At 42.4% G+C, this 21,773-nt stretch overlaps 1 protein-coding gene across 1 annotated transcript in view; it reads right to left on the bottom strand.

Moving 5' to 3' along the window:
• Positions 1–21,773, bottom strand: part of VWA8 (von Willebrand factor A domain containing 8) — a 1,423,713-nt gene that overhangs the window by 810,748 nt on the left and 591,192 nt on the right. The gene's annotated exons all lie outside the window — the stretch shown is intronic.

Here is a 21,773-nt window from a genome sequence, read left to right as displayed (position 1 = left end):
TTTGAGGGAACGTGTGCCAAACCTTTAATACACCTTCACAATAGGTGACTTAAACAAGGATAGTTGGTCTGACAAATGTAACAAGCATTTGCAATGCAAGGGATCTCGCATTTGCTTGAGTTAGAGCTATTAGGTTGTAAACTCCTAACCTGACTTTTCTTGCCACATAAACTGAAAATGAAAAGTAAAACAGTTTCACATAAGCGAGCAGACAGCCACCATGAGTGTGAAGGAGACACACAAAAGGAAACAGAAGTTTGTTTGTGGCCAAACGTATCGGCAAAAGTGCAATTATTCATCTAACCGGCCAAAGTGCAATTTATCCACGTAACTGGGTCGTTGTCATGCAAATCGCTTGACTACTGCCCAGCGAAATTGCGCTGTGCAGGAAATAAAAAGAAAAAGTAGTCCAGAAGCCATTCAGAACACACAGAGCCTTGTCTGTTTTCAGTAGCTTACCGGTGCTCTTGAGGAGGGCTAAACACCAGAAAAGGCATGAAGTAAGCATGCTTTTCACTAATGAAATCACGTCAATTTTAAAAGGCAAGCCCAGGAACCAACCAAACTGATGGGCATGACATGGGCGTGGTTAAACATCCACAGAGAGATTATAACAGGGGCCAATAGTGCCCACTGCAAGACCTTGCTAGACCAAAGACAAACCAAACAATATCCAACACTTTAGTTTGTATTGTGGACTCTTTAGTTTGTATTGTGAACTCCACATAGGTCATAAATGTGTCCCAGTGCTTAGAGTGAATGGACTTTGTAGAGCAACAGCTGGCATCCACAACTTCCAGTGGTAGATCACACATTGTCAACTGCTGCTGTTCTTGCTCCATGAATGAAGGTGTAGATTGCACCCGTCTGGGTGCAGACCTCTGCCCTGCTGCTGTGACAGAAGATCCTCCTGAAGTGGTAGCTGATCAGAGGATAGATGCTCATGTCCAGAATTTCCAGGTACTACACTCTCCTGGCTCAGCCCGGAGCCACTAGTATGACCTGGGCCCAGTCACTCCTGATCATCTTCAGAACTCAGGACAGGAGAACCCGGGGCAGAAAAGCATACAGGAGTCCTAAGCAGAAATCTAGCATGAATGCATCTCCAAAGAGAGCATTCTTGGGAACTCCAACACACAGAGGTTTTGACACTGTGTGTTCATGACAAAAAGCTCCAACTAAATGCAACTGCCATTCATGATCTGCCAAACATGGCCTGCTGAGTGTGTCCTACCTGGCGTTTAAAGAATGAACCAAGTGTTTCACAATCAGGGAGACACCCTAATGCTACAGAAAACTCCAGAGGTGTAGCATTTCTTGACCCAGGACCCCAGATCCCTGTTTACCCTGGTTGTTGCAGTACCACATGGAGCCATGTGTCTGTAAGAACCTGCATGACCCTTCCCTTGATGGACGGCAGGAAGGTCTTCAATGCCAGGCAGATGGCCCACAGTAGAAACATATTTAGCTGGAGCTGGCTTTCCGCAGTAGATGAGTATTCTCTGAAGTTCACTTCTGCCGGATGACCTTCATAGTACAGAAAGGATGTATCTGCTGCCACCGTCTGCTCTGGGAGGAGAAGGGAGAGGAGTCAGCAGCTGGTCAGGTTGCAGACAGCCACCCCTGCAGAGAAGTCTCCTTTAAAATGTGAATGCCATCCAACATGTTTCTTTGGGCCAACTGAGACTTCAGATCCAACTGCAGAGCTCACATATGAAACCTAATTAAGTGGACAAGCAGAATGCATGAGGTCCAGTAGGTCAAACAGCCTGAGAGCTGCTCTCCCCGAGATACATGACCAAGGCTGAAGCATCTAAATCATCGCCTGAATGACCCTGAACTCATTAGGATGACTATGTCCAGAACAGCTACTATAAAAAGAAGCCTCTGCAAATGAACCAGGTGCAACGTTAGTTCACTGAGTGAGAACACCAACAATGTCCGGAGGTTCACCGTTGCCTGGAGGTGGTCTACAGCCAGTCATCGAGGCAGAGGAAAACTGGTATCTCCAACATTCGAAGATGAGTGACAACCATCACTTTTGTGAACACTCAATGGGCGTAGGAAAGGCCAAAAGGGAACACTGCAAGCTCAAAATGGTCCTGGACAACATTGAACCGCAAGTAACATCAGTGCGACTTCAGGACTGGTACATAAAAACATGTGTCCTTCGAAGGAAACCATCCTGTGGCCCAAATCCAGGGCAGACAGTATTGGGACCGGGGAGTGCATATTGAATTTACCTTCTGTAGAAAGGCATTAAAAGGTGAACATTTAAATAGGATGGAGACTGCCGTACCTTTTTGGTATGAGGAAATAGAAGTAACAACCAGTCCCTACTTCTAAAGCCGGTACCCTCTCAATGGCCCTTTTTTCAGTAGAACCTGCACCTCTTGCAGATTCAGTACAACATGCACCTCTTGCAGAAAGATGGCTTCTCTAAAAGTGGCTTATGTGGGAGGAAGGTGTGGTGGGTCAAAAAGATACGGGAGGGCATAGCCCTACTGGTGATCTGTCAGAAGTGAAATATAGCCAGCATGAAAGAAAATGTCTGAGCCTTCATTCCACATTGTGGTTGATAGCCTCTAAGAACAAACTAAGGTGGTTTGGGGGCAGACATTACAGTGGAGGGGGGCTGAGAAGGATGTTGTCCATGGTAACTGGCAGGATAGGTGCTTGATCTCCACCCCCAGACACAAAACAACTGGGGTAGCTGTTGCAGTGGTAAAAGGTCTTGGTAATGTCTATATGCCAACTTTCTAGAGTATGCTCGGAAAGTTTGAAATTGAGGAATTTGTCAGGCATGGCTAGAAATGCCAAAGGAACGAACTGTGACTCTGCTTTCAAGGGGTGCATCAGCCTTTTTATCAAATAAGCTGACTTCATCCAAAGACATTAGCGTAAGAGATGACTGCATTTGGGGCCAGGGAGTCACATTCACGCATGACACCAGACCTACTGGATGACTCCAACAATGAGTAAGACCTTTTCACAGGAACGACCTCAAAAGCGGGTTGAAACTCTCGACTCGGAGATAAGCTGGACTTAAACGAGGCCTGTGACTTTTTTCGATGTTCAGAGACGTACAGCTTCATTTCACTCAACAGAATTGCCTTTTGGTACATGGGGGAACATTCTTCACAAGACTTGAAGTCGTGTCTCAAACTCAAATTCCAGAGGCACACCTCATGATTTTTCATCACTGAAATCTGTTTCAACTAGTCATGGAAAGGCCTGAAACCTGTAGACTTTGGTGGGGACATTGTTCCCTTGTACAATGAAGGAATTTGTCAATCAACAAAAAGGGAGCAAGGTTCCGGATCCACTTTTGCAAGCATGGAATAAAAGAAAATGTTGTGCAAAGGCTGGCGCTTATATGTGGCTCTGCGTCGTCACTTCCTGAGTGGAATGATGGCAACATGGAGTGGTATAGCTCCACTTAGAGGTGCACAGAAGCACTTCTGTGAAAACTACCATATCCAGTCTGGTGCCTGGGAATATTCTAAAGGTGAGAAATCTGCTGTTATAAAGAATTCATCAGAAACAGATACATGGAAAATGGGGGAAAACTAATATCCTCTGTATCCTCTGTCTGGGATGGTGTTGTTTCTGCAAGTTGCTTATGCTTCAAATATTTTCTGAATTTTAAACATTTTCAGAAGTAGAACAGTGTATTCAACATGCATTTCTCCTCTGGCCCATCTCGTCCCAGGTATTCCTCAAAGCCATACTGCTCACAGGTAGTGAGAATTCTCTCAATGTAATGCATTCTGTTACATGGATATGCAGTCTGCCAGTTCTGATGTGGTCTGAATAATATATTGAAACAATCCCCTTAGTATTTATTAGCACACTTTAGCAAGGGAGAAGCTTTCCCTTCTTTGCTTATCAATATATGTATATATAATGCTGTCAATGATAACTACAGGGACAGGGTCACCCACTTCTGCAAAATTTTAAAGACTAAGTGCACCTGACAATATAAGAATTTGAGGAAACAGATTCACCCGCACCCTCTCTTTCCATACATTCATCTCTGTCAACGACCACATCATCCTGCATATTAATGTTGATTAGCTTGGGATCCTGACGGTTCACCATTGACCCTGTGATCACAGGTTCCACTTCTCACTCAAGTCATCACATTAACATAAGGATTTGCTAAAACAGAATTATGAGCAAACACATCAGAATTGGGATTGAGGAATCTCTCCTTTGTTTTAACATAAGAGCCAATCTATAACCCATACTACCCTTAATCAAGGCTCTTCTGGAGACCTGGTGAATAGCTCCTTCCCAAGCTTCTGCTAAATGTCAACCCGCGCTCATATACAATGTTGAGTCAGCACCAACCTAAACATTCTGTGACCTCATTACACAACCTCATGTAGTTCTGCATCAATCAGTCTTAGCAGCTTCCGTTAAAAGTCTCAGACTCTAATACCCAACTAAATGTTGAAATTAAATATGAAACCTCTATTAAATTAAACAAGTAACAAATATTTATTCCTCTTATAAATATAATATTTGTTACTTGTTTAATTTAATAGAGGTTTCATATTTAATTTCAACATTTAGGGGGTTATTCTAACTTTGGAGGAGTGTTAATCCGTCCCAAAAGTGACGGTAAAGTGACGGATATACCACCAGCCGTATTATGAGTTCCATAGGATATAATGGACTCGTAATACGGCTGGTGGTAAATCCGTCACTTTCCCGTCACTTTTGGGACGGATTAACACTTCCTCCAAAGTTAGAATAACCCCCTAAGTTGGGTATTAGAGTCTGAGACTTTTAACGGAAGCTGCTAAGACTGATTGATGTGGATAATTTAGTTATCGTGCAGGGCTTTAGTGGGGGTAGCTCTCCTTTAGCAGCAACGTTACATAGCATTAGATAATTGGTGGGACATAGAGTGCCATTTACTCCGCATTACCCCTTCTTTTAGTGTTTCTACTCATGTAGTTCTGGCTAGCCCTAGAATACTCCCTGAGCAAAAACACATAACATTCACATATACAAAACAAGACAAAATGTAAACAGCGAAGCATAACAATCAGTCATCTCATTGAAAACATAAAACACATCTGCAGTTAAAAAGAAGATTCAGCCACACTGCAGACCAAGTCTTTTTCAGCCAAGTAGTTCTCAAACACAGCACGTTCCAACGTACATCTTTCATGGATTATATGACCAACAAACAAATATCCCATACTTAACCTTCTGCTACAACTCCAGAATTCTTTAAAAAGTGTTGTTATAGCAAGAGCAATAGATTTTTGGAATCTCGTTTCCCACAGATACAGATTTCATCAAAGGCTTGAGGATGAACTCACACCTTTAGTGGTAATGGATAGCATTCCAGCCCAGGCCAGTGAGACGGTGGGCATTCTCATTAAGGTGCAGCAGTGTAAGTGTTGCTTTCTTTTCAGGATTCTGCTGTAGGAGGTAATTTGGTTCATTCTGTGTGCTATACAAATTCATTAATGAATTAATCTGTAGCACGCAAACAGCTGCAAGCTTTTCAAACTAGAAAGTAGCACTCTCACCTCTTTCTAAAAAGGAAATGCTACCTACACAGAAGTCTCACTGGAAGGGAATGCTGGTTTCTAAAACAAATATTTACTTACCAAGTTCTCCTGGCTCAATCTGTTGCCACTAACATCACCGTACTAAGACAGTCTGCCATTCTACAGAATCTGAAAAATTACTGCGATTGAAGAGACGTGGGTCAGTAGGAGATATCTCAGCTGACCATACGTTTACTCCAACAGATACTTTCCTGTGGAATCTCTTCCTCTTTTAACAAAATAGGTGGCAATTCTTGTCCCACTTTAATTCAAATACACCACTGCATTTTCTTGTAGCTGATCAGACTGAAGTTCAGTCTTGCCTCTATATGCATCCATCAACTACAAATCTGTTGTTCCTATCAAGAGAGGCAACAAAATATATGTTCCATGGCCTTCATGTAAACTCTGCCCTTCAAAATTCCTATAAAGATTAAAGCTATCTAACATCACTATTATAACATAATGCAATATTTACAACATATATTTATTCACAGAAGAAAACTCACGAATATGGGCAAAAAAGTCACAGAAAAGGAAGAGGGCAGAGGGACTCTAAAATCTCGATGGTGGTAATGCCCTATTCCACTGCCTCCTAGGCTCCACACCGGCAGCCTTAGAGGCATCTTAAATGTTGCAGCACGTCTTATCAAGGACCTGAAGAAATGTGATCACATTATCCCCATCCTGATGGAACTCCATTGGCTCTGCATGCTGGCCTACACCTTCTTCAAACCCAACTGCATCATTTATAAAACCATCAAGTCCAGCACCCCCACCTACCTTGCAAATAAGGTCACCATCTTTGGTGGTTCTCGGCACACCTGCAGCCAGGACACCGTCAGCCGGCAGACTAAGAAGTGCATAAAAGATAAAACACGCCAGCAAGCTTTTTCCATCTATGCACCAAGGATCTGGAACAGCATCCTGTATCCATCAGGAATGCCCCAACAATGCTCCAATTTTGTGAAGAGTTGAAGACTCACCTATTTAAAGAACACTCCATATGTTAACTGCCCACAATCTAACTTCCTCCTCAATTATTTGTTAAATTTAGGATTGTCTTTGGCCGTGTATAACACTCTGCTGCCTTTTGTTTAGGTTTGTTTTATGGAAATATCATATACATTCATGCAGACCCTTTATTTGTAAAAATATACTAAATATAACAGACTAATGTCCCATCTCAGGCGATCAGTGATCAATTGGAGGCATGCCAATGGTAAGAAAACAAAAGAATGACAAAGGCACCACAGCACACAAAGGTGGTTAAAAGTTGTGATAAAACATGGATACATCAGAAGATTAAGGCAATCAATTAGCCCTGGGTGAGATGCCCACCAAACGACTTGGGCACTAAAGGCACTACCTCTGCCAGTCAAATAACATCCAGCCCATCATATTTAAACTTTTCTCCTGGCCAGGCATGTTTGTTTGAGCTACAGCATGACTGCCACAATAATCTGGAGCATACTCTGCTAAAACAAACAGGTGGACAATAGAGGCCCAAGCAAAGTGGCAATGGGATAAGGTCATGGACTGACCACTCAGAGGGTCTGAAAGGAGGGGATTGAAGATGAGGAATGTGGGAATTCCAACTTGGCTGATACTTGTTATTTTTTCTTCTCTTTAGGAATCAGGTCTGTTTCCGGAAGAGTCCTAAAGAAAAAGAGATACTTTCCCCAAAGAACATTTAGGTCTAGGAAACGTATTAATCAGGGACTTAACCATTTGGTGGCATACAATTCAATATACCAAATCATCCAACTGACCTTCCAAAAGATTACAAAGAGAAGCCCCCAAAAGCAGGGGTTTGCTTTCAGAAAACAAAAAAATGAATGTCCCTGAAACAACGTGATTTTTCACCCAGTGCATATTCATGGACATGAAAAAAAGGTGGATACAGTGCTTCATTTAAGCCGGTAGGCTCCAAAGGCACTCATTTTTTTGGCTGGTGGGGTCCACCTGCACTTATTTTCCCTTACCTGGAATTTACTGACAGCAAGAGAGGGGAAAACACACAATGAGAATGAAGAAGGAAGATAAGACGGAAAAACAGACAAGAAGGGAAGAAGAAAGAGCCTGCAAAAGTGAGATAATGGATCAGGAAGTGTCTGGTAGTGTGTTTAAGAGGCTTGAGGTGGATTCAGGACTACACAGCCTTGGTATTTCACACAGGGATATTTAATAGCACTGGCCACTCTCTTCTGAGCAGAGCTCTTGGCATCAGCACTAATTATAATACAAATTATGCAATGCAGGGATTTTCTATCACTATGTGATATGTATCTCCAGCGGGCCATCAGAGGCTCTGCCGTCAGAACCAGAGCGCTTACCTTGCTTATGGATGAGAGGGGGAACTGAGGGTTGGGCAGATATTCTGTTACCGACCCGACTTCAAATAAGCCATAAGAAGTGCTGATAGGTGCTCAACTGGATAACAAATGGCCACACTATTTTGGAGGCATTTGGTCTTTTCCTGCAGACACTTTAGATGCAATGTAAGTCTTCGTGTCTGCAGCTACAGCTTTTGCCACCCTGCCCATATCATATTTTTGTATTTTGTACCACTAAGTTTGGTTGGCAGGCACCAGAAGCAAAACATATTAATGCAAGTATTAGTTTCAGATTCCAACAAAGTTACTGAGTACAGCTAATAAGAGTCTTTGAAGAGCAGAGTCCTCAGCCCCACGAGGTAAGGGACTGTCATTTTCCATTACTAATGTATACAATTGTCATGAACACACTGGTCCAGCCACCACCCCTTATCCCCAAGGAGAGCATCATGCACACTTTGTACTCTTGTGAAGACTGGGAGCAGGCAGATAGCTCCCTTGTGATAAACAGGAAGATATTTTTATTTGGAACATCTTGTCTTTATCTATGTTCAAAAACTTGAGCTAACAGATGGCGCTGCACACACAAACATTCTCATAGGGCGCTGGGAAGAATCAAAGCCTTCATGTGCTTTGTTAAGGTGCAGATTGATTTAGGCTGTCAGGCTCTGTCTACAGTTTCAGTGGCACTTGCTTCCAAATACATATCTTGGTGTTAGATTACTGCAGTCTATGAACATCGATAAAAAAGTGCACTTCTGTTTTAGGAGGTGCATGGCAAAGTCTATAAAAAAAATAATGGTGATGGCTAAATTATGCAACTAGAATTAATTGCACAGTCCCAACTAAGAGGTAATAAGTGATAAAATCAATATCACTCACATGATATCTCCACTGGGCTGTAAACCCCTGACCATAGTTATTTTATTGTTTTACTCACAATCTGCGTTCTGACTTTAGTACATATATTTTTCATTCTCTCAATCTAAAATTCTGAAATCATTACCAACATCTTACAGTTAGTATTATTCAACTCTTAGGAAAAGACGGGAGGAAAGTCACAAGTGTGCACCCCTGATAGTTTACTCACAATTCAGAGTTCATATACACAAAATGGTCATGTGCAAACGTTTTAACCAGCTCTTCTCTAATCTACTCCCATACTGAGAAAGATTGGAAATTTACTCCTGACACAGGCAAAAGTAAAACGTCTTCCAGGGTTTGGGAAAAAGTGGTCCAAGGGAAAGTGAACCTGTAAACAGATTTTCACATGAGCAACTCTACACATGAATATGTGATAGTGATAAAATGTACTTCACAAATATTTTCTAGGAGTGAGATTTCCTACCCTATGTCTGTATTCTTGTGAATTCATTAAGAACTGGTCACCTAATTGGCTATCCCAGACCTTTCGTGTTTATCAAAATTCTATCTGTCACTCTCTCTCTATTTATCAGCTGTCATCACTGAGTGGAAGCATTCTCCTCTTTCACAAGGTACATACTGGCACATAACGTAGTTTTATTCAGTGCCAGGAAATAATGTGGCAATGTGTGCTTTTTGAGACCAAACAATATTTTTGCCAATGTTTGTTATGATGGTGAGGGCCCGCGAGCTCCCACAAAAATAACGTTTTACAAAAACCATTTCAAAACAAAACACACATTGACAAAACCAAAAGGATGACCACCAATGTCAGACCTATTGGCTTTTTCAATACCTGTTTATTTTCATGTTTCTCATAATTTTGTAAGAATTGGTTAAACTGATTTTTCCATTGAGAATATTTTTGGGGAAATACAAGCATATATCAACACCTTTTACTAAATGATGGTACTTAAAATTTCACAGTAGTTTAGCAAAACGTCTTATTTTTCTAGTTGCATTTTTTATGAACGTTTTATTCTGAATGCAAAGAATCACTCAAGCTTCTGCAGATATTTACACCTAACCAGACAGCATTCTGGGAGCATTTTACGTAGCCTCCGATTGTTTTGCATACGTGTCTACACATTTTTATACTGAAACTACCGTCAGTAGTGCAGACCGAGCTTACAACATTTTCTTAGAGTGCTCACCCCAATAATAAAGGTTTTGCATTAATGAACCATAACAAAAGTTCGAACATCATTGACATATGGACACAAATATTACCTTAACTGTAGACAATGCCCTTCACAGATCCATAATGTGGTATGTAAACTTGCAGCTAAATTGCTGTTGCGGCAGTGGGTTGGGCCTACTTGTCCCAAGGACAAAATAACATGAAAACTTGTTGTTGTTGACCTAAACAATATATCCTGGGCATCAGGCTATAGGAATTCCACACCCCTGCCAAGAGTTATGAAGAGATGTTTTCAGTGCTTTCACAAATGTCGAGTAGGTGCGCTAATTGTTTAAGAATTGAATTATTTTAATATGTATGTTTGGGAATGCCTTACCCCCTTTCTGGTGTGCATCATATCTACATAATTAATACTACATTCCTATCAACGTTATCAATACTACCATTTGATAGCCCTCAAAAAAGTCCTGTGGATGAAATGTGGTCGCTGTTTCATTCTACCAGTACCTATGTGGCTCACAAAATGATCACGATGAAAGAAATGATAAGAACATACATCAGTCTATGAAGACTTTACTTAAACGTGCAATCAGCTTGTTTACAAAATGCTTATGTGTTCCCATTGTGGTTGTTTCATATTGTGAATGAATGTTTCGTCAATCACTCGATTAGACCTGGCAGCTCTTGGTGTGGTTTACCTGTACTTTTTGCTTCTGACCTCCTGTTTTGGGGCCCTGTGCTGGTTTTGATACTCAGGACACTTTACCACTACCAACCAATGCTAGAGTGCAAGTGCTCTCTGTCTAAAAGATATTGGTAATTGGTTTTCCATGATTGGCACATTTGATTTACTAGTAAGTCCCTAGTGAAGTTCACTATGGGGGTCCAGGCCCTGTAAACCAAATGCTACTAATGAGCCTGCAGCATTGATTGTGCCACCCACATGAGTAGCATGCCTGAGACATGCCACTGCAGTGCATGTGTGTGCAGTTTTGCGCTGCCAAGTTGAACTTGCAAGTGTACCCACTTGCCAGGCCCAAACCTTCCCTTTTACTATATGTAAGTCACCCATAAGGTAGGCACCCCATGGGCAGGGTGCAGTGTATTTAAAAGGTAGGACATGTATTGATGTGTTTTACATGTCCTGATAATGAAATACTGCCAAATTCGGGTTTCACTATTGGAAGGCCTATCTCTCCCATAGGGTAACATGGGGATTGCCTTTAAATATCTTAAGTGCAGTTTCACATTCGGAGCAGATAGAGATTTGGAGGTTGGGGTCTCTGAACTCACAATTTAAAAATACATTGTTTAGTAAAGTTGATTTTTAGATTGTTTGTTTGAAAATGCCACTTTTAGAAAGTGGGCATTTTCTTGCCTAACCATTCTTTGCCTGCTTGTGGAATCCAAGTCTGGGTCAGACTGACAGTTGGGCCGTTTGTGAATGTCCTCTAGACAGTGACACAAAGGGAGCTGAAGTGTGTCCTGCATATCCTGATGAGTACCCCTGAGCTAGAGTGGGAGGAAGGAGCTGTGACCTGCACCTCAAAGGGCTGTGTCTGTCCTCACACAATCCCCAACCCTCTGGTGTGTGTCTAGGTCCGGGCCTGGACAAGGCAGGATTTTGTGAACAAGTGTGCCTTTCCTTTGAAGTTTGCCTACTTCAAAGGCAGAAATTAGTATGAGTGCTGGACCCAAAACCCTAGACTTTTAGATTACGTCTGGATCAAGAGGCACCTCTGCCAAGGAGAAGAGCTTGATGCTTGAGGAGGACCTGCCACTCTGCCTATTGCTTTGCTGTGCTGGCCTGCTGCTGCTGCGTCTGCCATAAGAGGGAAAGGACTGGACTTTGCTTTCAGAAATCCTGCTTGTGAAGTTTCTCCAAGGGCTTGGACTGAGCTCACCTCCTGTTAAGAAGTCTCAGGGACAGCAAAGACTTCACCTACCAGCCTCTGGGTTCTCTTGCTGTGGACCCTAACTCACCAGGTGGTGTCTACTCCAGTTTCTGGGCCCTTGGGAGTGAAAGCTGACATCAAAACAAGAAGACCCAGGAGCACCAACTCCAGACGATGCAAGGACTGACGCCACTGCCTGAATCTGCAACGCCACCTGCACCCGAAGCCGTGGTCCCCGCTGGAGTGCGACAATCACGACTGACTCCACAGGACCGATGCTGCTGCAGCCCCACTGACATCCTGTGACTTCGTGAGTCCCGAGTTCTGTGTCACTGATGTTCGTGGCACCCAACTCCGCTGTGGTGCCCTTCAGCCCTGTGGCGTGACCGCGACCCCGAGAGGTCGCCCCACCCTATCGGGACCCACCAGATTCATCGACTCTGCTGGAGAGTAAGGAACCAACGCTTCGCACTGATGCTGCATCACCTCTCCTGCTCTGCAGTAAGGAACCAATGCTGCACTGGACCCAGTAACGCCCCACTTCCCCAACTCTGTGCACCGACTTGTTTCTTTGTTACCAAAGGGTACTGTACCTTGGGGTCCGTGCGACTCCATGACCGGTGCCATTGGCATCGAATTGTTGCGAACGACTCTGTCATACTGCCGTGATAGCAGCAAACTGAAGCTTTTGTGTTTTTAAGCAAGATATTGAAGTTTAATATTTGAAAATTCATAACTTTGCTTTTGTATGTTGAATTTGTATCGTTTTGGTCTTGTTTTGCTCAGATAAATACTGGTTATTTTTCTAAACTGGTGTTGAGTGATTTTGTGGTGTTTTTACTGTGTTACAGTGTGCTTGTACAAATACTTTACACATTGCTTCTGAGATAAGCCTGACTGCTTGTGCCAAGCTACCAAGGGGGTAAAGCAGGTGTTATCTGAGCTGTGTATCTCCCTTACCCTAACTAGAGTGAGGGTCCCTACTTGGACAAGATTTTAACTGACTGCCAACTAGAGACCCCATTTCTAACACACTGCTATTACCTTTTCTAATTGCCAGATGTTTTAATGGTCTGACCACAGTTCTGCTACGGTCCTGCCACCAAAAAACCTGCCTTGTTTACTAAGCCCCACGTCCCCTGCAAAACTGTTGGGAACGGATTTATTTTGCAAGTCTGTGCCAATGTCAGTGTTTTCATTAATGCTCAATCTCATCATAAAGAAGAGGTTTTGGTTCTTCTTTGTGAATCAATTTTGTCTCCTACCAAATTCAATTCCCAAACCTCTGATGAACTGAATAAACTGTTTGAACAGGTTTTCTTAACGTTATAGTTCAAAGATGCAAATAAAGTTAGCTATATTCCAAAGGCTGAACCTGTCAAGATTAAAGTGAAATGTTCGTAGAAGTTACCTTGCATCCCACAAAACCAACTCCACCCTGAATTTGAACTGTGATCATGACCTTATTAAACAGGGAATTCCTGTGCCCACTATTGATCGCTACATGACATCCATTCTCTCTATAAAATAGGCCGGTAAGACCAACATGTACCAGATATTTGCGCTCTGACATGATGATTCCCAACTTCCCTGTAATACCAAACCTTGACACCAACCTTTCCTGCATCCCAGCAATAGCCCAGAGGTTTATAGTGGTATATATTTGTTCCGCCTTGTTTCCCATCCCCATACATGATGAGAATCAATTCTTCTTTGGGGTCTTTTCCAGTGGATCCCAATTAACGTGGCCTAGACTTTCTCAGGAGTTGATTGAATTTCCTTCGATCATTTCCCAAACTTTAAAGGAAGATGAGGACACTTGGTCTTTCCCAAAAACTCCACCATAATGCAGTATGTTGATAATTTTACACTCTGAAGCAATGCTGGGCAGACACCATATTTTTGTTACCTCAATTGGTCAACAAAGGACATAAGGCTTCTAAAACAAAATTACAGTTTTGTCTCTCTTGTGTGTGATACAGAGGTTATGAAAATTCTTTCTGGTGAGCATCACCTGTTATCTGATAGGACAGAAGACATCGGTAAGTTACCCCGCTCAGTGACCATCTACATTTTTCTGGGAATGCCTGGACACTGTTGGCAATGGATGATTCTCTGCTTTGCAGCCTGGAGCACCCACTGTAATTTTTTTTTTGTTTGTTGGTCAGAGGAGGTAGTGAGCAAGCAGGTAAGGCAGACATTAGCTGCTGTGTCTGCTATCTCTCTTCTGGGGGGTCCATTCTCTATTCCCAGAAGGATTTTATTCAAATTGCTAAAGGTGGCCCTTACTCACATGTAATAGTGAATGTCTGCATACTCTCTGGTTGGGTGGGGCCTTAGCTTTGCACCAAGCAGACAAGATTACGGTAACAAAGAAATTATTGCAAGACTTAATTCCCCATTTTGAAGTCTCTCACTGACTTGCTAGTGATCTGCGCCCACACTTCATTTCATTCGTAGTTCCAGGCAAACCTTTAAGGATAAACCAAAACTTTCAGTGTGCCTACCACCCAGAGTCAGCAGGTAAAGTAGAATGCCAAGCCAGCACCTTAAGTCAGCAGGCCAAATTAGAACGCAATTACTCTCTCTCAAAAAGAAGATAGCAAAGAATGCTTACCTTTGGCTCTTTGCTCAATCCAAGCTACCCCTTTCCAGAGAACAAGACTGAGCCCCTTCAAGATAAACATGGGTTGACTATGAGACTGCCCTCTGACCTGCCTGTCCTGCCAGATGTTCTGAACTTACAGTTAAATGTTGACGTGGTCTTCCAGTAATGCAGGCATTTGATTAACTGTCTCTGCAGTTTCTGTTTGCAAGTTCAAGCCACTTCTGGAGTGCCTATCCAACCCTTATCATGACTCAAAACCTGGTAACTGGGTAAACCATCCTACGTGGCAAGGGTATGACCAGACTTGGTCCCATGCTCACTGTTTCACTGGATACCAGAGTGAAGAGCCCCAGTCAGGGTGAAATTGGTCTTGGGGTATTTGTGTTCAGGTTCAGGGAGGACCTGGCCTGGCAGTTTGGGCTGGACTGTTGCTAATGGAGCAGGATGAAAAGTGAGTTGCATATGGTTGGATTCAAAATGAGGTGGCATGTTGGGCAAATGCACAACGGGTCAAAATGCAACCCTAAGCGATTGCCAGTGGTTAGAAAAATTGCAAGCATTCCTCCCCTCACCCTTTGTGTGTCTGATGTACATGAAGGCACACCAGCAGAAGACTTCCCTGCAGGCACGGTGGCTAACAAGTCCGACTTTTCACCAACACTGCTGACAAGTTTCAGCAGCTGCCTTACCTATATGCTCTTATCACATTGCAAGCACGCACCTGGCCCCCAGGTCACCCCACTTGCTACTCATGTCTCTGGGCCATATCCCTGACCTGGGACTGCAAGATAATCATCTTTATCACTCACTGTTGCAAGTGGAAGAGTTTCACAGGATGCTTCTCCTCCCTGGTTTTATCACCTCCTGTCAAAGTGAACAACTGGCTTCCCACTATTGGATCCCACAATAGATAAGGCCGGTCCTCTTTGCTGCAAGTCCTGCTCCATGGCTCCTTAAGGGAGTACCTCTTGTAGAATGAGGGGGGTGCTAACACAAAGCAAAACTGCCCTGCGCCCCCTTGGGAGACGATGCTGGTCTGTATATAAGGATAACTCCTACCTGCTGTTGCTGGATAAATAATGCCAAGCAGCAATTATTTCCTCCTGGTGGGTTTGCATTGAGTTGGCCATTGAAGTTTGGGTGGGTGTCACTTTGATCAGTAGGGAAAACATTCCTTCACCCTGTATTTCCATGGGCACTGTCTACCTCAGTGGGCTGACTCTCCCTTTTAGCTACCACATTATACTGAAGACGTCTACACCCCCAAACATTCTTTTCTGTAGACACTATTCTTGCGTTTTCAGAGTGTAGACTGTTTTGTGAAACTGAAGATCTTTAATTTCCATTTCCACATTGGCCAGTGGATCATAAATTACATTTTATAAGAGGACTATGCTTATTTCATTTGCAGCAAATATGCTTATCCCTGGCTAATCTGACACAGGGCTGGGGTTTGTTACTCTGGATATGTCACCCACCCCCACCATTAGACATTCTGCTTAACACCCCTTTCAATGACACTGAAGATGCCATGAAATAACTGAGACAAATCAATTATTCTGAATTCTGTTTCTTATGTATGGTATGGCAAAGGCTATCTGTGAAAAAATATTGAATGCTAAAATATTATAGGAGATTGCCAACACCACAGATATTTCCTACAGTTTGATCAATGACCAGATAGACTGCCAAAATCTATGAAGAGTAAGCAACGTACTTCTAAAGTGACACATTAATAAGTAAACTACTAGTACTTGTATAGTTCGTTAGCTGACTGTCATCTTACATCCTATAAGCTCTATGGCAAAACATGGAATTATATGATTCTCTCAAGGTTTTGCTTAGGTGTTAACAATATATTTAAATAAATGTTACCTGTATTGGTATTCAGCAAATAAGTAATAGTTCCATACTTCTACACAACAAATTTGTTGTATCGTCTATGTAGTGGTCATACTAATTGTCATACTTCTATTCAGTTTCTTTAAATTCGTACCACTCAGGTCTCTTGGAGGGCAGCTACTGTCTCAGACCGTCAGCAACAGTTTATCCAAAGAAACAAACAAGCACCACCGGGGTTGCCAAATAACCCGTTTGTAAAATACTGCATCAATAACGAACACCAACTCCATACCATGAACAAACAATGACTGGTAAACAAAGAAATTAAAATTTCTGTTCCTGATAAACACAAGACAAAACAGGACAAACACAAGACAGATGTGCTATCTCAGCCTCTGTGATCCACTAAAACCATATCATCATATCAGGCATCTTTGTTTGAATCAATCAAGAAAATGTAATCTCCTAGCATGGTGGAATCAGTTGAAATATAGAGTCAAGGTAATTTGCTCAGGCACTGTAAGGGTAACAAAGTATTTCATTCTACACTGAGGTTGCTGTATCATGGAAACCAACCCACACCCGCCACCCTATCCTCCTGTATTTCTCCCTTTCATGTGCCTCCGTTTTGTGCCAGAAAATAGTGGTTTATACCATCTATAATATGAATCTTGCAACTGTGCATTCACCTCATAGTTACTCCGACCACGTAAAACATAGCTCTGGTCATCATACATTTTCCAGTTTAAAAGATTTACTGGTTTGATTTGAAACAAAAATCTTAATTCAATATTTTGGTTATTCCGGATGATTTCTTAAAAGAACACTCACAACTATAATACAGCTGGCCTTTTCTAGTCAAAAAAATTTTTGGGATTGCATATGACAATAAGTTGCAAGCCTAGTTTTGTAACACTGTGTATTTGACAAGGGTACTTTCTTGATTGGCTTTCTCATCAGAAAGGGCAAGGAATCCAACGCCAATGGGGTTTGAACTCCTCAAAAGGAATAATGTCCTCAATTAGGAAGTGTATGAAGCCACCTGCTGTTTCCAGGAGGGAAGCTGCACAATTAATGAGACAAAAACAAAGCTTCTTAGCAAGAGTCCATGGGGATGCGATACGCAATGTGACTGAAAATTATTAAGGCCAGCCCGATGTAAGCATCAAAGGTAGTTGAGAAGTATTCTCCAGTTCATTGAGAGGCCTCAATTACCACTGTCTGCATAGTGACAAGTAAAATAGTCCTACTGGGTCCACTTAAATACAAGCTGCAGAAAAATCCGAGAGATGCTCAGGCCTCAAATACTTTTGTTAAATCACATGAGACAGTTTGGGCTATTAATATGCTGGGAGAGAACTTTCAGGTGGGAAGTTTGGAAAAGTGGACCTATTATTCCGGATTTTCAGGGGATGAATAAAAAGAAGTTGGGTTAAAAATAAATGTTTCTCAAAAAGAAAAAGCAGTGCATGAAAAAAAAGCAAACACCATGGACTCCTAGCCCTACTCACTGCATAATGCAAATATTTTGTTAACTATGCGGACTCCAGTTAATCAAATGAACATAAGAAACCACTGCAACTGGTAACCATGGAAGCAAATACTTCAAGAATGCAGATACCTCAAGATATGCCGATTTACAAACAAATATCAAAGGAAAACGCATTAAATTAAACATATAGATTAAAAAAAATTGCATTGCGTAGGTTACACTTCTAAATGGTGTGCCCCTGAATATCGAAGCAAGATTTGGGACATAGACACCAGTGACCCACCAGTAGAGTAAGCAGACACCACTGCAAGTAAAAATGGGACACACATAAGAGATAACCTCCCACTCGAATTCCAGGGAATACGTGCCAGGACAGGAAACAATGAACACCAGGCTACACACAAAACAGGGCAACACCACCCGAGACAGTTACTAAACTGAAACCAAATAGGTCAGCCAGAGGCTGTAAAACTAGTCACCAGGGGTGGCTCCTCCATAGGGGCAGAGGAGCGTTGCCCCCTCCCCCCCTCTGCCAGCAGCCGCAGGTGCAAAACCTTTCAAAGAAAAGGATAATAAACTATGTTTATTATCCTTTTCTTTGAAAGGTGCGGGGCCACGGGGGTGACGTGCACTGAGGGGGAGTGCACAGCACTCACCCTCACTGCGCGTGCATGTTTGGCCGGCCGTCACTCCTCTCTTCTGTGCCATCGTTCCAGGCACAGGCAACCCAGTCTGCCTGGGAGCACGCTGGCTGGGCGCTTCCAGTCAATCCTGACGCTGCTCTGAGCAGCATCAGGATTGGCGCAGGGCAAGCTGGGAGCCTGTGCCTGGAACGACGACACAGGAGAGAGGAGTGGCGCGCGGTGGAGAAGGTAAGCTTTTTTTAAATTTTACTTTAATATTTAAACATATTAATGCCCCCCCATGCGCCACCCCACCCCCAGGCATCCCCATGAGCTGCTACTGCTAGTCACCCATAGAACAGCTGACAAATACCCATTCTCACCAAAGGGAAAGACCCAGCACAGTGGTTCAGGCACACAAGAGGGTCAGGCGGAAATCAGGGGTTTCAACCTGTGGCAAAACACACCTTCATAAAAAGGCCTAGACCTGGCAGGCCACTAAAGGATTCAAGCCCAGATGATGGCCGACCTGCATGCCATTTACCAAAAAGCAGCTACCCACAACTGTGTAAAGGTGAGGTCTGGAAAGCGCAGGAAAGCCAAAGCATGACTTCGCGTGGCAGAAAATCAGCAAGAATCAGAAACAAAAATACCAAAGAGCCTCAACCACAAAAAGTTTCAGCCTCTGCTCAATCAGGAGCTCAGGATACAACTGATCAGATCCCACATGAAAGAAAACCAAGGGGGAGGGAGCACAAAGCCCCAAAAAGAAAGCATACAAGAGTTTGAAAAAGCAAGTCCAAGACACACCAAGCCCAACAATGAGCACAGGCATAATCCACACCAAAACGTAAAGGTGGAGAGTTTGGGGAGGTGGTTAACCAACTCAGACAAGCATTTGCAATGCAATAGGTCTCGCATTTCCTTGAGTTATCGCTAATGGCCTTGCGAATTCAGAACTGGACTTTTCTTGCAACATAAATTGGTCCACCCTCTCTTATAATTGTGTATTTTCCTGCCATGTTTTCGTGGCCAGTGGCAGCTACTGACATCAGAATTTGCAAGCCCCTGAGGAGATATGAGATGACTGCACTATCTGACATTGTGTAAACATCTGACAGAAATTGAAAAATAAGGCTGAAAAGTATTTCTCTTGCAGAGCAGCCTGAGAAGATGTATGGCCCCAATAAAGGAGATCAGCAATGCCCTGTGTGTGAAGTCCTGAGTGCTTTCAGGGAGGAGCCTGGAAGAGAGGCTCCAGGTGTGAGGCTAAGCAAGTTTCGCATCATTTCTTCTAGGTTCAGCTACATTATACCAGAAAGGGCATATTGTGGCTTTCCTGAGCAGTGAGCTTAATGTTTAGGCACTGAGTGTTTCTTTTGTAAAATAAGCTTATTTTAGGAGCCAGAGGTAAACGAGGACAGCTCTGGAATAAAGCCAAAACAACTGTCAGTGACATGGGAGGAAAGGAATGCTGCAATAAAACGCAGGCAGCTACCAGCCTAACACACCCACAGTGAAGGGGATCACCAAAGAAATAACAAAAAAACAGTCCATCACAGCAACAGATAAATAAATCAAAGTGGAAGAATACAGTAACTAGTCACTGCTCTGAAACAGAAAAAGGAGGGAGAAAAAGGCAGAACTGATCACTAGTGAGCAAGAATTTTTAAAGGACACTGCAACCAACAAATGAAATTGCTTTAAGCCATAAGAAGTATACAAAAAGAATACAAGAGGTTGAATGCTTACGCTCGACCTGAAAAAATGGGAATAATGGTTTCTGGTTCAAGAGACATCAGTTTATTAGTTTTTAAAATTGACAAAATGCTTACATCCCCATTTAAATCCTTCAACACATTACAGTTCTATACCAACAAAGGTAGAATCAGAAAGTCATGATCACTTTCAATTCTAAAACTCCTAACCACCACAAAACGTAGGCACTGTTACAAAAGAGGGATAAGTTAGCACTTCTCACAAACTGTACATATGTCACAACCAAAATCTGAAAATGAGTGCTGTTTTGGTTCATGCTTTATTACCAGTTGGAGCAAATAATTTTATATATATGTATTCAACATCATACTAGAAAGCTTGTAAACAACTAAGTTCCCAAGCTGTTTCATGCAAGCTTACAAACAGGAATAGTGCCAAAGAATTGGAAAGGGTGAATAGTTGACCCTTTTCTGACAAAACAGACATTAATGCAAAAGACCCTGCAAATTACTATCTATCACACTCTTACCCAGCTGAATTAAAATTCTGGAGAGAAAAACATTTTCCGCACAAAACTCCACATTTTGTGAAGTCGGCAATACTTGATCAAAGGCAGCTAGGCATTTGCTCCGCCCGTGGAATTGAATCTGTGCTGTTGATGACCATGGAAGTAATGTGTCAGATATAAGATGAATTTTAAATGGCTGCCCTGTTCATGCTGGAGTTATCGACTGCTTTTGATATGATCTACCACTGCATCTTAATTATACAACTGGTTAAAACTGGCATACACAGTACTCTCTTTGTATGCCTTAAATTATTACTAGGCAATCGCACACAGATGTTACATTTTTCCCACCTTTGTTTCAGATAAAGTACCTGTGAACTGTGAGCTCCATAGGGATCATCATTATCACCACTACTTTTCAACATCTATAAGATCTTTGGGGCATACAGCATAAAGCACTATCATATGCAAGGAATACTCAAATCATTGGAGGGGTAGTCATGGAGATTCAAGAGTGGATGGACACCAATTTCCTAAAACTGAATCCAAGCAAAAAAACAAATCTTATCCCAGGAAACAATCCCTTGCTCTGGGATTGCATTTTGTACCCATCCCGAGCTACTGAACAACCTCCTTCCGCTGACCACAATAAAGCTAAAGTCATCAGAGCAACAATCAATTCTAACTGATACCTAATGTAATAGTCTATTCTTGGGACATTGGAATATATTCTGGCCAAACTTCTACTTAAACAGAATCTATACGGTTTCTAATCTTCACTAATTTACTCACGTTACAGAGCCTTACCGCTCCCTGCACCGACTCCAAATTTAGAAATGAATAAAGTTTAAGACTTTCTGTACCACCCACAGGGTATCCTAGGACACTGAAAAATCTGAATAAGAAAATGATCTTTGCCCCTGCGCACCACACCATCTTGTGCCCTTCATCTTAGTTATTTTCTTTTCCATCAGTAAACAAGCATTGCCAAGTCAATAAGTCTGGCCTTGCCAGTAATGTGAAATGGTTAATTTTGTTTTATTTTCTATTGCAAGAATGTGCCACAAAAAGTAAAGGGGAAAAGAAAACATACACACTTAGATGTGGCCTCCATA

The sequence above is a fragment of the Pleurodeles waltl genome, chromosome 8 (assembly GCF_031143425.1).
Source record: "Pleurodeles waltl isolate 20211129_DDA chromosome 8, aPleWal1.hap1.20221129, whole genome shotgun sequence".
In the NCBI taxonomy this organism is placed as follows: domain Eukaryota; kingdom Metazoa; phylum Chordata; class Amphibia; order Caudata; family Salamandridae; genus Pleurodeles; species Pleurodeles waltl.
This window is presented reverse-complemented; position numbering and strand designations above follow the sequence as displayed.